Raw genomic sequence first — 17,950 nt, 5'->3', positions numbered from 1 at the left:
CTTAGTCTGTCTCAGTTGAAACCTGTCCGCCATGGGTGACCTTGCTGGTATTTCAATACTGGTGGCATAGCTGCCAGCATTACAGAAACACTCAAGACCCCACAGTATGACGAACTGACAGACATGTGGGGGCCTGTCATATATACGGAATGTAGATATTATACTGTAAGTTTTACTTCAGGCCTGGATGAAAAAAAAAAGAAAAGAAAAAGTAAATAGGGAAACAGTACTTTGAGGCAACAATCCTAAACACAGCTGAGTATTCAGTGGTTCACAGATGAAACCAGGCTTATAGAAGATGTTGTATTGGTGACAAATGAATTACCACATTCACAAACAAGGGAAAATTTGAAAACAAGTTTGCAAAGCTCATCGGTGTTAATAATATTATTTTTATAATATATATTATATGTAAGATATGTGTTGTTGTTGTTAGGTGCCGTTGAGTCGGTTCCTACTCATAGCGACGCTATGCGCAACAGAACGAAACACTGCCCGGTCCTGCATCCTTACAATCGTTGTTATGCTTGAGCTCATTGTTGCAGCCACTGTGTCAGTCCACCTCGTTGATGGTCTTCCTCTTTTCCGCTGACCCTGTACTCTGCCAAGCATGATGTCCTTCTCCAGGGGCTGATCCCTCCTGAAAACATGTCCAAAGTATGTAAGACGCAGTCTCACCATCCTTGCCTCTAAGGAGCATTCTGGCTGCACTTCTTCCAAGACAGATTTGTTCGTTCTTTTGGCAGTCCATGGCATATCCAATATTCTTTGCCAACACCACAATTCAAAGGCGTCAACTCTTCTTTGGTCTTCCTTATTCATTGTCCAGCTTTCACATGTGTATGATGTGATTGACAATACCATGGTTTGGGTCAGACACACCTTAGTCTTCAAGGTGACATCTTTGCTTTTCAACACTTTAAAGAGGTCCTTTGCAGCAGATTTACCCAATGCGTGTTTTGATTTTTTGACTGCTGCCTCCATGGCTGTTGATTGTGGATTCAGGTAAAATGAAATCCTTGACAACTTCAATCTTTTCTCCGTTTATCATGATGTTGCTCATTGGTCCAGTTGTGAGGATTTTTGTTTTCTTTATGTTGAGGTGTAATCCATCCTGAAGGCTGTGGTCTTTGATCTTCATTAGTAAGTGCTTCAAGTCCTCTTCACTTTCAGCAAGCAAGGTTGTGTCATCTGCATAACACAGGTTTTCAATGAGTCTTCCTCCAATCCTGATGCCCCGTTCTTCTTCATATGGTCCAGCTTCTCGGATTATTTGTTCAGCATACAGATTATATAGGTATGGTGAAAGAATACAACCCTGACGCACACCTTTCCTGACTTTAAACCAAACAGTATCCCCTTGTTCTGTACAAACAACTGCCTCTTTATCTATGTAAAGGTTCCTCATGATTACAATTAAGTGTTCTGGAATTCCCATGCTTCGCAGTGTTATCCATAGTTTGTTATGATCCACACAGTCGAATGCCTTTGCATAGTCAATAAAACACAGGTAAACATCCTTCTGGTATTCTCTGCTTTCAGCCAGGATCCATCTGACTTCAGCAATGATATCCCTGGTTCCACGTTCTCTTCTGAATCCAGCCTGAATTTCTGGCAGTTCCCTGCTGTTATACTGCTACAACCGTTTTTGAATGATCTTCAGCAAAATTTTGCTTGCGTATGATATTAATGATATTGTTCTATAATTTCCACATTCAGTTGGATCACCTTTCTTGGGAATAGGCATAAATATGAATGTCTTCCAGTCACTTGGCCAGGAAGCTGTCTTCCATAATTCTTGGCAAAGACGAGTGAGCACCTCCAGTGCTGCATCCGTTTGTTGAAACATCTCAATTAGTATTCCATCAATTCCTGGAGCCTTGTTTTTTGCCAGTGCATTCAGAGCAGCTTGGACTTCTTCCTTCAGTACCATCGGTTCCTGATCATATGTCACCTCTTGAAATGGTTGAATATCGACTAATTCTTTTTGGTATAATGACTCTGTATTCCTTCCATCTTCTTTTGATGCTTCCTGCGTCGTTTAATATTTTCCCCATGGAATCCTTCACTATTGCAACTCGAGGCTTGAAGTTTTTCTTCAGTTCTTGCAGCTTGAGAAATGCTGAGTGTGTTCTTCCCTTTTGGTTTTCCATCTCCAACTCTTTGCACGTATCATTATAATACTTTACTTAGTCTTCTTGAGAAGCCCTTTGAAATCTTCTGTTCAGTTCTTTTACTTCATCAATTCTTCCTTTTGCATTAGCTGCTCAATGTTCAAGAGCAAGTTTCAGAGTCTCCTCCGACATACATCTTAGTCTTTTCTTCCTTTCATGTCTTTTCAATGACCTCTTGCTTTCTTCATGTATGATGTCCTTGATGTCATTCCACAACTCATTCAGTCTTCAGTCACCAGTGTTCAATGTGTCAAATCTATTCTTCAGATGGTCTCTAAATTCAGGTGGAATATACTCAAGGTCATATTTTGGCTCTCGTGGACTTGCTCTGATTTTCTTCAGTTTCAGCTTGAACTTGCGTATGAGCAATTGATGGTCTGTTCCACATTCGGCCCCCGGCCTTGTTCTGATTGATGATATTGAGGTTTTCCATCATCTCTTTCCACAGATGTAGTCAATTTGATTTCTGTGTGTTCCACCTGGTGAGGTCCATGTGTATAGTCGCCGTTTATGCTGGTGAAAGAAGGTATTTGCAATGAAGAAGTCTTTGGTCTTGCAAAATTTTATCATTCAATCTGTGGCATTGTTTCTATCACCAAGGCCATGTTTTCCAACTACTGGTCCTTCTCCTTTGTTACCAACTTTTGCATTCCAATCGCCAGTAATTATCAATGCATCTTGATTGCGTGTTCAATCAATTTCAGACTTCAGCAGCTGATAAAAATCTTCTTTTTCTTCATCTTTGGCCCTAGTTGTTGGTACATAAATTTGAATAATAGCCATAGTAACTGGTCTTTCTTGTAGGCGTATGGATATTTTCCTATCACTGACAGCGTTATACTTCAGGATAGATCTTGAAATGTTCTTTTTGACGATGAATGCAACACCATTCCTCTTCGAGCTGTCATTCCCAGCATAGTAGACTATATGATTGTCTGATTCAAAATGGCCAATACCAGTGCATTACAGCTCACTAAGGCCTAGTATACCAATGTTTATTCGTTCCATTTCATTTCTGACGATTTCCAGTTTTCCTAGATTCATACTTCCTACATTCCAGGTTCTGATTATTAATGGATGTTTGCAGCTGTTTCTTCTTATTTTGATTTGTGCCACATCAGCAAATGAAGGTCCCAAAAGCTTTACTCCATCCACGTCATTAAGGTCGACTCTACTTTGAGGAGGCACCTCTTCTCCAGTCTTCTTTTGAGTGCCTTCCAACCTGGGGAGCTCATCTTCTAGCACTATATCAGACAATGTTCCGCTGCTATTCATAAGGTTTTCACTGGCTAATGCTTTTCAGAAGTAGACTGCCGGGTCTTTCTTCCTAGTCTGTCTTAGTCTGGAAGCTCAGCTGAAACCTGTCCTCCATGGGTGACCCTGCTGGTATCTGAATACTGGTGGCATAGCTTCCAGCATCACAGCAACACACAAGCCCCTACAGTATGACAAACTGACAGACATGTGGGGAAAAGATATATAATATTATAATAACATATATAATAATAGGAAACTCCAGTGGTGTAATGATTAAGTGCTACAGCTCTAACCAAGAGATGGCAGTTCAAATCCACCAGGTGCTCCTCGAAAACTCTATGGGGCAGTTTTACTCTTCCTATAGGGTCATTATGATTCAGAATTGACTCAGTGGCAGTGGGTTTTGTTTATATAATAATATTCCGTTCCCTTCAGAACAGGGAAGGTTAGGTAAGTATGAAGAACCTAGAAAATGGAACAAAAGGAAAGTGAAACTAATACGGGGTGATAACATTTCATGAGCAAATGGCTAGAGAGAAAGTTGATTTCTACCAGTATATTTCAAGATTTGCATTTGAGGGGTCAGGCAGGTATTTAGCTTCTGATCAGTGTACCTCCTTGTCTAAAGGATGATTTCTCAGTGGTATAGCTGTTAACATGGAAGCAGTAAATGGATACTTTTCTGATTTACCTTTTTACTCATTGTGTCTGAAACGGATGGCAGGTTATAGTAGCCTAAGGCTTTATGAGCCCATGGATTGTTCAACTCTCTATATGAACTATCACTGGATAAGAATATCACTGGATAAGAAAAATAAAGTTCTATGAATGTCTTTTAATTCTTTAATTTTTATCCTTTCTGTCAGATCATCATACGTTCACAAAAATTTGGATACCCTCCTTACTTTATACATTGATATTTCCCCAGTTTTACTTATTTGTTTTCCTAGGTTAGATATAAGTGAGTCATGGTCACTTTTCTTTGTCTGCATGTCTTTCTTACTTTCTTTCTGTTTTTGGATATGTGTTGCCTTCTCCTGTATGTAACATATGCCTCATTGTTCTCTGAAAGAAGGCCTCCTGACTTAAAGTTGAGTTCAGGTGTTAGGGCTTGACTAATTCAATTAAGAGAAACAAATGACCTAAGTTAAAACTCCAGATGGTAGGACACTCATAGGTGAACAAGGCTTTCCAGTCCAGGTTGTGACATTTTTTGTGTTTTTAAGCTTTCCCAGAAAACAATATTCCAAATGGTCTATTGACTTTTAAAATTCACTGAAGGTCATCCATCCTCTTCAAATAAGAATTTTTATTACTTTTTATTTTTGCTGTCTCTCTGTTGTGTACAAGATATTGGTAAAATCTTGTATTTCATCATTCTTTAAATTAAAATTTTAAAAAAGTATTTAATTATGATCAGTATAAGATTTTTTTATATAATTTTTATTGTGCTTTAAGTGAAAGTTTATACCTCAAGTCAGTCATTCACACAAAAATGCATATACACCTTGCTACACACTCCCAATTGGTCTCCCCCTAATGAGACAGCCTGCTTTCTCCCTCCACTCTCTCTTTTTGTATCCATTTCATCAGCTATTTTGACTACTGTGACGGTATAATAGGTTCTAAAATCAGGTAAAGTAAGCCCTCCCACTTTGTTCTTCTTTTTCAGTAATGTCTTATTTATCCAGGGCCTCTTTCCCTTCTATATGAAGTTGGTGATTTGTTTCTCCATCTCATTAAAGAATGTCATTGGGATATGGATAGGAATTGCATTAAAAGTATAGATCGCTTTTGGTAGAGTAGACATTTTTATAATGTTAAGTCTCCTATCCATGAGCAAGGTATGTTCTTCCACTTATGTAAGTCACTTTTGGTTTCTTGCAGAAGTGTACTGTAGTTTTCTTTGTGCAGTCTTTTACATCTCCGGTAAGATTTATTCCTAAGTATTTTATCTTATTGGAGCTACTGTAAATGGCATTGATTTGGTGATTTCCTCTTCGATGTTCTTTTTGTTGGTGTAGAGGACTCCAAGTGATTTTTGTATGTTTATCTTGTATCCCAATACTCTGCTGAACCCTTATATTAGTATCAGTAGTTTTCTGGAGGATTCCTTAGGGTTTTCTGTGTATAAGATCACGTCATCTGCAAATAGAGATACTTTGACTTCTTCCTTGCCAATCTGGATGCCCTTTATTTCTTTATCTAGCCTAATTGCCCTGGCTAGGACTTCCAGCACAATGTTGAGTAAAAGTGGTGGTAAAGGGCATCCTTTTCTGGTTCCCAATCTCAATGGGAATGCTTTCAGGATCTCTCTATTTAAAGTGATGTTGGCTGTTGGCTTTGTATAAATGCCCTTTATTATGTTGAGGAATTTTCCTTCTACTCCTATTTTGCTGAGAGTTTTTACCATGAATGAGTGTTGAGCTTTGTCAGATGACTTTTCTGTATCAATTGATAAAATCATGTGACTCTTATCTTTTGTTTTATTTATGCTGTGGTTTACATTAATTGTTTTTGTTATGTTGAACCATCCCTGCATACCTGGTATGAATCCCACTGGGTCATGGTGAATTATTTTTTTGATCTGTTGTTAAATTCTGTTGGCTAGAATTTTGTTGAGGATTTTTGCATCTACATTCATGAGGGATATAAAAAGGTCTATAATTTTCTTTTCTTGTGGTGTCGTTACCTGGTTTTGGTATCAGCGATATGGTGGCTTCATAGAATGAGTTTGGTAGTATTCCATCCTTTTCTATGCTCTGAAATACCTTTAGTAGTAGTGGTCTTAACTCTGCTTTGAAAGTTTGGTAGAGCTCTGCAGTGAAGCCGTCCGGACCAGGGCTTTATTTGTTGGGAGTTTTTTGATTAACTTTTCAATCTCTTCTTTTGTTTTGGGTCTATTTAGTTGTTGTACCTCTGCTTGTGTTAGTTTAGGTAGGTAGTGTGTTTCCAGGAATGCATCCATTTCTTCTAGGTTTTCAATTTTGTTTGAGTATAGTTTTTCATAGTAATCTGATATGATTCTTTTAATTTCAGTTGAGTCTGTTGTAATATTGCCCATCTCATTTCTTATCCGGGTCATTTGCTTCCTCTCCTGTTTTTCTTTTCTTGGTTTGGCCAGTAGTTTACCAATTTTGCTGATTTTTTTTAAAAACCAGCTTTTGGTCTTGTTAATTCTTTCAATTGTTTTTCTGTTTTCTATTTCATTTAATTCAGCTCTAATTTTTATTATTTGTTTTCTTTTGGTGCCTCTGGGTTTCTTTTGTTGCCCTCTTTCTATTTGTTCAAGTTGTAGGGATAATTCTTTGATTATGGCCCTTTCTTCTTTCTGGATGTGTGCATTTATTGATATAAATTGGCCTCTGAGCACTGCTTTTACTGTGTCCCAAAGGCTCTGATAGGAAGTGTTTTCTTTCTCATTGGGCTCTCTGAATTTCTTTATTCCGTCCTTAATGTCTTCTACAATCCAGTCTTTTTAGAGCAGGGTATTGTTCAGTTGCCAAGTGTTTGTTTTCTTTTCCCGTTATTGATTTCCACTTCTATGGCTTTATGATCAGAGAAGATGCTTTGTAATATTTCAATGTTCTGGATTCTGCTAAGACTTGCTTTATGACCTAAGATGTGGTCTATTCTAGAGAATGTTCCATGTGCACTAGAAAAGAAAGTATACTTGGTTGTTGTTGGGTGGAGTGTTCTGTATATGTCTACAAGGTCAAGTTGGTTGATTGTGGCATTTAGATCTTCCGTGTCTTTATTGAGCTTCTCTCTGGATGTCCTGTCCTTCACCGAAAATGGTGCGTTGAAGTCTCCTACTATTGTTGTGGAGTTGTCTATCTCACTTTTCAATGCTGATAGAGTTTGTTTTATGTATCTTGCAGCCCTGTCATTGGGTTCATAAATATTTAATACGGTTATATCTTCTTAGTGCATTGTCCCTTTAATCATTATATAGTGTCCTTCCTGTCTTTAAATCCTTCCTGTGGATTTAACTTTAAAGTCTATTTTGTCAGAAATTAATATTACCACTCCTGCTGTTTTTTGATTGTTGTTTGCTTGAAATATTTTTTCCATCTTTTGAGCTTTAGTTTGTTTGTGTCTCTAAGTCTAAAGTGTATCTCTCGTAGGCAGCATATAGACGGTTCTTGTTTTTTAATCCATTCTGCCACTCTCTGTCTCTTTATCGGTGCATTTAGTCCATTTACATTGAGCGTAATTATGGATAGGTATGAATTCAGTGCTATCATTTTGATGTCTTTTTTTGTGTGTTGTTGACAGTTTCTTTTTCCCACTTGATTTTATGTGCTGAGTAGATTTTCTCTATATATTGTCCTTTACTCATATTTGTTGTTGTTGATTTTGTTTCTGCTAAGTCTGTATTTTTCCCTTGTATTTTATTTTGATGAGTAGGATAGTTTGTCTCCTTTGTGATTACCTTATTATTTACCCCTTATTTTCTAAATTTAAACCTCACTTTTATTTCTTTGTATCGCCTTATTTTCGTCTTCATATGGAAGGTGCATGATTACATTTCTTAGTCCCTCTTTTTTTTATTTTAATGCTGTCTTCTTTTATATATAGTAACATCGCTCTTACCCTGTTTTCAGCTTTTATATATATATATATATATATATATAATCTTGCTTTTTTTTTTTTTTTTGTATTCCCCTGTCTGGGTTGGCTTCTCGTTGCTCTGCCCAGTGTTCTAGTCTTGGGTTGATGCCTGATATTATTGATTTTCTAACCAAAGAACTCCCTTTAGTATTTCTTGTAGTTTTGGTTTGGTTTTTACAAATTCTCCAAACATGTGTTTGTCCGGAAAAGTCTTAATTTCACCTTCGTATTTAAGAGACAGTTTTGATGGATATATGATTCTTGGCAGGCAATTTTTTTCCTTCAATTTTTTAAATATGTCATCCCTTTGCCTTCTTGCCTGCATGGTTTCTGCCTAGTAGTCCGAGGTTATTCTTATTGGCTCTCCTTTGTAGGTGACTTTTCTTTTATCCTTCGCTGCTCTTATAATTTTCTCTTTATCTTTGGTTTTGGCAAGCTTGATCATGTCTCGGTGACTTTCTTTTAAGATCTATGTTATGTGGAGTTCGATGAGCATCTTGGATAGATATCTTCTCATCTTTCACAATATCAAGGAAGTTTTCTGTCAACAAATCTTCAACAATTTTCTCTGTATTTTCTGTTATCCCTCCCTGTTCTGGTACTCCAATCATTCGTAGGTTATTCCTCTTGATAGAGTCGCAGATGATTCTTAAGTTTTCTTCATGTTTTAAAAATTCTTTTATCTGATTTTTCTTCAAATGTGTTAGTGCCAAGTGCTTTATCTTCAAGTTCAGAAATTCTAGATTCTGCTTGCTCAACTCTGCTCCTCTGACTTTCTATTGGATTGTCTACTTCTGTAATTTTATTGTTAATCTTCTGAATTTCTGATTGCTGTCTGTCTATGTATTTTTCCAGCTTATTAAACTTTTCATTATCTTCCTGAAAAACCTTTCTAATTTCTTTAGTTGCTTTATCTGTCTGTTCCTTGGCTTATTCTGTGTATTGCCTCATTTCCTTCCTGATGTCTTGAATGGTTCTGTATATTAAACTTTTGTATTTTGGCTCTGGTAATTCCAGGAATGCACTTTCATCTAGAATATCCCTGGATTCTTTGAGAGCCTGTTGAGTTGATCATGGTCTGTTTCTTTATGTGACTTGATATTGACTGTTGTCTCTGAGCCATCTATAAGTTATTGTATTAGTTTTTGCTTGCTTACTGTGTCATAGCTGCTTACTTTGTTTTTGTTTTGTTATATCCCTATGGGTTGCTTGAATGAGCTAGCTTGATTATTTTTGCCTTTTGAGCTCTGGCGTCCTGTCCCCAGCTGGCTAGAGCTGTTCTGAAGTGTATCAGTCTAGGAGTCCATTCCGTTTTCTTGTATGAATTCAGCTCAGGTTTCCAGGCAGCTGATCATCAAGTGTGTGGTACAGGCTCTGTCCTACAGTCTTAGAGGGGTGGTGTGATTGGCATATATATCGTTATCTGATTGCAGCAGGGGGTCATGCTCTGACAAGGCAGGGGGCTGAGAACAGAGCCCCAAGTGTCTCTGAGGAAAATGTGTCTCTATTCCCTACAGTGTGCAGGTGGGTGAGTTCTGCAAACGGATCATGGACACCCAAAGTTTTTTGTTTCAAGGACTGGGAGGTACCAGTTATCTTTGGACCCCTGTCATGGATGCCTGGGTGACCTGAGTAAAGCTACCAGTCCTTAGGTCCCTGATGTGGATAGGTGAGGACCTTGTTTAATACGCAAAGCAATGTCAAACATCAAACACCCACTTCTCCACCACACAGCTGAAATCGTGGGAGTTTGCCAACAAGGGCCTCTTCTCCTGAAATAGACCCACATATGTCGATGCAGAAGGGAAAGGTGCTCAAGTTCCATGGACGGTTTCTGCCTGGACAGGAGGTGCTTCTGTCCTGAGCTCCCCTGGTTAATGGAGCTAGCAAATTATCTTTTCCACCTGGTGCAAAATTTTTCTTTCCCCAAGGCCAGGAGGATGGCTCTAGGTGCTCACCAGGGTCTATCTCAGGCCCAGGGATTCAGCCACTGAAGCCGGCTTGGGGGTGGGGGGGGGGGAGTGGTAAAATATATGCAAGTACTTAGCTTTTGCCGAGAGCACCATTCTCCTCAGGTTACAGAGTTGTGAGTAGGCTGTGTGGCTGGCTGCTTCTCCCTGAGGAAACTGTGGCTAAATGCCAGTACCAGCCCACCACTGCTGCTGCTCCGGGAATGGTACCCTTGGGCTCCCCACGATTCAGGTCCAGTAACTCCTATTTATGAATGGTCTCTTCCTCCCCCTGCCCCTCAGTTTGCTGTCTAAGCTTGCCTTTGATGTTCAGGGCTCCCAGCTTATCACAAATATACTCGTTTCACTTGTTTTTTCGGGTCTTTGTTGTAAAGAGGGCTCACCAGAAGCGTCTGTCTATTCTGCCATTTGGCTCCCCAGTGTAAGATTTTTTTAAAAAAATGTACTCACTACTCGTGTTTACATCTGATTGTAAAGAGCTAAACAAACCTACTTTTCCCTCTTCAAACATATTTATACCTTCAAACTTCTAACTTTGTTCCGAATTTAGGAACACAACTTTCCAAAAGTATGTATGAATTTATGCAGACCTTTCTCACAGGCTAGGCAACCATCATAATGTAAGTAATCATAAATTTATGGACATTGTAGATTCTTTGTTCATTTGTCAAAGAAAACTAATTTTATATGGAATGTGATATAGGTTGTAGCTCAAATGAAAATTTTGTTGCATAACTCTTTATTAACTCTTCTGGTAGTTACATAATATTATCACAGAGACATAGTGACACTAGTTTAAAATTCAGAAATACATTTGAATATCTTTTAGATCAAAGCTTTTAGAAGATTATTTGACCATATGACTACTCTCCAATTATTTACAATTTTTTGGCAAACACGGGAAGATCAAATATCGAAGTTTGATGAAACAAGAAGTCTTAAACCGCAGTAACATAGTCTTAGCAGATTGCTTGTTTAGAAGAAAATGAAAAGAGATGCAAGATTATAATAGTCTATATCTTTTTTTTTTTATGAGTGGATTTCACAAAGAATACCCTAAAGCATTTTATTTAGAGGTATCACATTAAAGATACCCTCCCTTAGCCTCCAGTACCAAATAAATGGATTAAGTTTAAAAAAAAAAGTATCTCATAAATCTTTGAGGCACGAAGGAACATTTTTAAAAATTTCTTCACAACATCTGTCTTGAAAGAATATAAAAACTAAATGATTTGCTATTTTCCAACTGATGGATCAATTATTAATTTAAATTAGAGCTATTTTTTATGACAATTATCTTGGACTCAGATTTGTAAATTCGATGATATTACCTGTTAATTGAGAAAGGTTTAATATGCAAAGTGCTAAATAAATAACCTTTAGATATATGACATAACTAATCATATTCCATAGCTCTAAGATTCTAAATGATTTTAATCAAATATTAAATCAACTAAGCAACATCAGAGAAAAAGTAAGCAGGTTAGATGGTAAGTAAAATGTGTTTCATGTAAAAAACATTACATTCTTTAAATGAAACACATTTTTACATTAAAAACATAATGTAAAGAAGTTACAAATATGAGGGGATCTGGAGCAAGGAATAGGGTAAAAAATAAGAAGTTAGTTACATTAAAAACTGTTGCAATGCTTAGTTTGGGGGGATAACAAATTGCCTTCTAGGACAATCTCAAACATTTTTATTTAAGACCTGAATTCTACAAAAAATTGCTATATAATTGTACTATATAATTGATCTGATCCCTTAATATTCCTCCCATATGTAACAGCTCTCTCACATGTCTGTTTGTCATACTGTGGGGGCTTGCATGTTGCTGCGATCCTGGAAGCTATGCCACCAGTATTCAGATACCAGCAGGGTCACCTAAGGAGGACAGGCTTCAGCTGAGCCTCCAGACTAAGACAGACTAGACAGAAGGACCTGGCAGTCTACTTCTGAAAAGCATTAGCCAGTGAAAGCCTTATGAATAACAGTGGAACATTGTCTGATATAGTGCTGGAAAATGAGCCCCCCAGGTTTGAAGGCACTCAAAAGATGACTGGGGAAGAGCTGCCCTCTCAAAGTAGAGTCAACCTTAATGACGTGGATGGAGTAAAGCTTTCAGGACCTTCATTCACTGATGCGGCATGACTCAAAATGAGAAGAAATAGCTGTAAACATCCATTAATAATTGGAACCTGGGATGTACGAAGTATGAATCTGGGAAAATTAGAAATTGTCAAAAATGAAATGGAATGCATAAACATCGATATCCTGGGCATTAGTGAACTGAAATGGACTGGTATTGGCCATTTTGAATCAGACAATCATATAGTCTACTATGCTGGGAATGACAACTTGAAGAGCAATTGTGTTGCATTCATCATCAAAAAGAACATTTCAAGATCTATCCTGGAGTACAATGCTGTCAGTGATAGGACAATATCCATAAACCTACAAGGAAGACCAGTTAATATGACTATTATTCAAATATATGCACCAACCTCCAGGACGAAAGATGAGGAAATAGAAGATTTTTATCAGCTGCTGAAGTCTGAAATTGATCGAACGTACAATTGGGATGCATTGATAAATACTGGTGATTTTATTGCAAAAGTTGGAAACAAACAAGAAAGATCAGAAGTTGGAAAACATGGCCTTGGTGATAGAAAAAATGCCACAGATTGAATGATAAAATTTTGCAAGACCAACAACTTCTTCATCGCAAATACCTTCTTTCACCAGCATAAACGGCAACTATACACATGGACCTCACCAGATGGAACACACAGAAATCAAACTGACTACATCTGTGGAAAGAGATGATGGAAAACCTCAATATCATCAATCAGAACAAGGCCGGGGGCCGAATGTGGAACAGACCATCAATTGCTCATACACAAGTTCAAGCTGAAACTGAAGAAAATCAGAGCAAGTCCACGAGAGCCAAAATATGACCTTGAGTATATTCCACCTGAATTTAGAGACCATCTGAAGAATAGATTTGACACATTGAACACTGGTGACTGAAGACTGAATGAGTTGTGGAATGACATCAAGGACATCATACATGAAGAAAGCAAGAGGTCATTGAAAAGACCTGAAAGGAAGAAAAGACTAAGATGTATGTCGGAGGAGACTCTGAAACTTGCTCTTGAACATTGAGCAGCTAAAGCTAAAGGAAGAATTGATGAAGTAAAAGAACTGAACAGAAGATTTCAAAGGGTGTCTCTAGAAGACGAAGTAAAGTATTATAATGACACATGCAAGGAGCTGGAGATGGAAAACCAAAAGGGAAGAACACGCTCGGCATTTCTCAAGATGAAAGAACTGAAGAAAAACTTCAAGCCTCGAGTTGCAATAGTGAAGGATTCTATGGGGAAAATATTAAACAACGCAGGAAGCATCAAAAGGAGATGGAAGGAATACACAGAGTCATTATACCAAAAAGAATTAGTCCTTGTTCAACCATTTTAAGAGGTGGCATATGATCAGGAACCGATGGTACTGAAGGAAGATGTCAAAGCTGTTCTGAAGGCATTGGTGAAAAACAAGGCTCCAGGAATAGATGGAATATCAATTGAGATGTTTCAACAAACGGATGCAGCACTGGAGGTGTTCACTCATCTATGCCAAGAAATATGGAAGATAACTTCCTGGCCAGTTGACTGAAGAGATACATATTTATGCCTATTTCCAAGAAAGGTGATCCAACTGAATGTGGAAATTCTCATACAATATCATTAATATCACACACAAGGAAAATTTTGCTGAGGATCTTTCAAAAATGGCTGCAGCAGTATATTGACAGGGAACTGCCAGAAATTCAGGCCAATTTCAGAAGAGGATGTGGAACCAGAGATATTATTGCTGATGTCAGATGGATCCTGGCTGAAAGCAGAGAATACCAAAAAGATGTTAACCTGTGTTTTATTGACTATGCAAAGGCATTCGACTGTGTGGATCATAACAAATTATGGATAACATTGCAAAGAACGGGAATTCCAGAACACTTAATTGTGCTCATGAGGAATCTGTACATTGATCAAGAGGCAGTTGTTCAGACAGAACAAGGGAATACTGCATGGTTTAAAGTCTGGAAAGGTGTGCGCTAGGGTTGTATTCTTTCACCATACCTATTCAATCTGTATGCTGAGCAAATAATCCAAGAAGCTGGACTATATAAAGAAGAACAGGGCATCAGGATTGGAGGAAGACTCACTGAAAACCTGTGTTATGCAGATGATACAACCTTGCTTGCTGAAGGTGAAGAGGACTTGAAGCACTTACTGATGAACATCAAAGACCATAGCCTTCAGTATGGATTGCACCTCAACAGAAAGAAAACAAAAATCCTCACAACTGGACCAATGAGCAACATCATGATAAATGGATAAAAGATTGAAGTTTCAAGGATTTCATTTTACTTAGATCCACAATCAACAGCCATGGAAGCAGCAGTCAAGAAATCAAAAGACACATTGCATTGGGCAAATCTGCAGCAAAGGACCTCTTTAAAGTGTTGAAGAGCATAGATGTCACCTTGAAGACTAAGGTGCGCCTGACTCAAGACATGGGATTTTCAATCACATCATATGTATGTGAAAGCTGGACAATGAATAAGGAAGACCAAAGAAGAATTGATGCCTTTGAATTGTGGTGTTGGTGAAGAATATTGAATATACCATGGACTGCCAGAAGAACGAACAAATCTGCCTTGGAAGAAGTACAGCCAGAATGCTCCTTGGAAGCAAGTATGGTCAGAGAGCATCTTACATACTTTGGACATGTTGTCAGAAGGGATCAGTTTCTGGAGAAGGATATCATGCTTGGCAAAGTACAGGGTCAGCAGAAAAGAGGAAGACCCTTAATGAGGTGGATTGACACAGCGGCTGCAACAATGGGCTCAAGCGTAACAACGATTGTAAGGATGGCTCAGGACCAGGCAGTGTTTTGTTCTGTTGTCCATAGGGTCGCTATGAGTTGGAACCAACTCGACGGCACCTAACAACAACAACAACATGTAAAGCTAATTTCAAGCTCTTTAAATACTCTAAACACCTCTTTGTTAACAGGCCGATAGTGTTTTTAGTAGCAGTGACGTGCTGGATCTGGCTCGTACGGGATCTGTTTGTGCACATCTCTTCCAACATTGTGTCCAGTTACATTGGCAATGATATTTACATCACGGAAATGAGCAAACACTATGAATTAGTTTCTTCCTCATGAGAGCCAATTGTGACAACATTTACCAGCATTCTAAAGGTTTATGCCTGACTGCTAACCTAAAGGCTGGTGGTTTAAACTCACCCAGATTGGTGGTTTAAACTGAAAAGGCCTAGTGATCTGCTGCCATTAAAATTAAAATATTAGTCTTTGCTGTCGAGTTGATTCCAACTCATAGCAATCCTTTAGGACAGAGTAGAACTGCTCCATAGGGTTTCCAAGGAGCACCTGGTGGATTCAAATTGCTGACTTTTTGGTTAGCGGTTGAAATCTTAAGCACTGTGCCCCCAGGGTTTCCCCATTAAGATTATAGCCAAGAAAATCCTATAGAGCAGTTCCACTCTGTAACACTTGGGGTTTTCCTGAGTTGGAATTGACTTGGCAGCAATTAACAGCAACATTTTTTTTTTTTTTAACTGCTTAGTAGGTACACTAAATGCATGACCCATTACTGAAAGTCAAATACAATGCCTTTGATATTCTTAGACTCTTTTAGTCAAAGTGAATTCAACTTGAATCAAAGGTATTACAAGATGTTGGTGCAGTGTCTTTATTCAGTGATGACTGGAGAACAAGACAAAACAAATCAAAACAAAACAAAAAGCAAAAAAACTCCACCACCCCAAGAGAGGGAGATAATTCTTCTCTGAACTTAAAAACATTTTCTCAAAACTTTTCTATGGAACTTCTACTTTTCTTCCCTGGTGGATACAAACAATTCCATGTTTTAAAATCCCATCCTTAGTTTCTAAAAAAAAGAAACTATGTATTCATTAGCAGTTTCATAAAGAACAATTGAGATCTAAGGCTGATTCACAACCTTACACAACTTAATATGTGATTAGTTTCCATGCAAAACTCTGGATAATTTTCCTTTCCACTTCTTATTGAAACATAAAAAATAAAGAAATATCACGGGAGATCTACAAAAACTATTTAGGAAAAAATGTGGAATTTTTCTTACAACGAATATATTTTGTATATTACTGGTAATTACATTTATTTATTTACAGAATTCTATGACTGTGTATTCTGCAATCTCTCTTTATTGTTGTTAAGATAGGCCTAGGTTTGAATCCTAACTCCACCCCTGATGACTTTGTGACTTTCGGCAAGTCAGTTTAACTCTCTAAGCCTTAGATCCCTCAACTAAAAAAGAGATTGTTCAGATGAATAGAGAAAATGTACATAAAGCATTTAGCATGATGCCTCTCCTGTAATAAACATTAAATAAAGAAGAGGTATTATCATAATTATTATTAACATTAAAATACATAATAAGGGATATTCAATAACATTAAAAAATTATATTTAAAAGTGTGGGGAATAAAACTATAAGTACTTTATTGTCTAAATGCTTTTTATTAATAATGTATACATAAGCTTTATCTCTGAATGTGTGTTGCTCAAATATGTTTTATAGAAGGAAAAAAAACCTGGAAAACATTTGCAAACATTTCTAATAGGGGAATAAATTTTCTTTTATCTCTATGCTCCGTTTTCTATGCTTTTGACATAAGTATGCATTATATAATGAGAAAATAGAAATCTACAAGAAAAATAATCTGCATATTCTAACATTTTGGGGCACATTTTGTGGAGGAAGATTTGGTTTGAATACTTAAGCAAAATTTCAAAAATATACAATCCTTTTTTCAAATAAATTCTTAAGACATGAATTTTGAGATCCTCTAAATCACGGACACCTTATGAAAAAAGCTCTTTGATATTTTACAGTTAAGCAGGCTTCTGGTTTGGCCAAAGTTATAAATATTGCTTGTCACATATTTAACACACACTTTTCCTTGTTATAAAGATTTATCATTTTGTTTTACAAGTTCTTCTTATATTCACCATTCCTAGTCTAAACTGCAAAGTTGAAGAAAAGAATGACATTAAATAAGTGAGAAAGCCCAATTGTGTGTCCACTAATGGCTCCCAAGACTGAGAAAACCGCTTAGTGCAGTCAGATTTGCCTTCATCAAGAGGGAAGATTGACCATTAGATAAAATGATTTCATAAATCTTCAAGAACCACACTTTCCTTCTCATTCAAGTCTACATGCTAAGCTGGAATACACCATCACCATTTACTTTACATTTACTTAAATTCGACAAATCAGACAAGGTTTTCTGAGCAGGGATTTTCGGAATAACTATGTTTTTATTTTAATGGTGGAGAAACATTTTTCAGATAATGACAGACTCAGGCATAATACGTCGCAGTCATTGAATTTTGTAACTGGAAACGATTTTAGTGATCATATCCAAATGGTTCACTTTACAGATTAGAAAATGGAGACCCAGAGAGAGGAAGTGTCTTCTCCAGGATACGTAGTTAATGGGAGAGTCATTGCAAGGGCCTGGGGCTTCCCAGACACTCACTCCTGTTTTCTCCTTCCCCCAGTGCATAATGCAGTCCCCTAACACAGTGTTTAAATTTTTAAAGTCCAGGTGTCTGCTAACAAATTGTATGGATACCAAAGACAACTGAACTTTTGACTTCAGTTATTGCACATGCAACCTTAAAATAAGTACCAGTGGGTAGGAGGTGATACTTTCTTTCACTTAATACACTGAGCTGTACATTTGAGCTCCTATAAGTGGACTTTGCATATGTGGATCCTTGTTTTGAACGCAGCCACCTGACTCCTCAAATGTTACTTTATTAAGCTTTTTAATAAAGGTCTTTTTAAAAACTTAACTAGT

The sequence above is a fragment of the Loxodonta africana genome, chromosome 8, assembly GCF_030014295.1.
Source record: "Loxodonta africana isolate mLoxAfr1 chromosome 8, mLoxAfr1.hap2, whole genome shotgun sequence".
Lineage (NCBI taxonomy): Eukaryota > Metazoa > Chordata > Mammalia > Proboscidea > Elephantidae > Loxodonta > Loxodonta africana.
Note: the sequence above shows the minus strand (reverse complement) of the source record.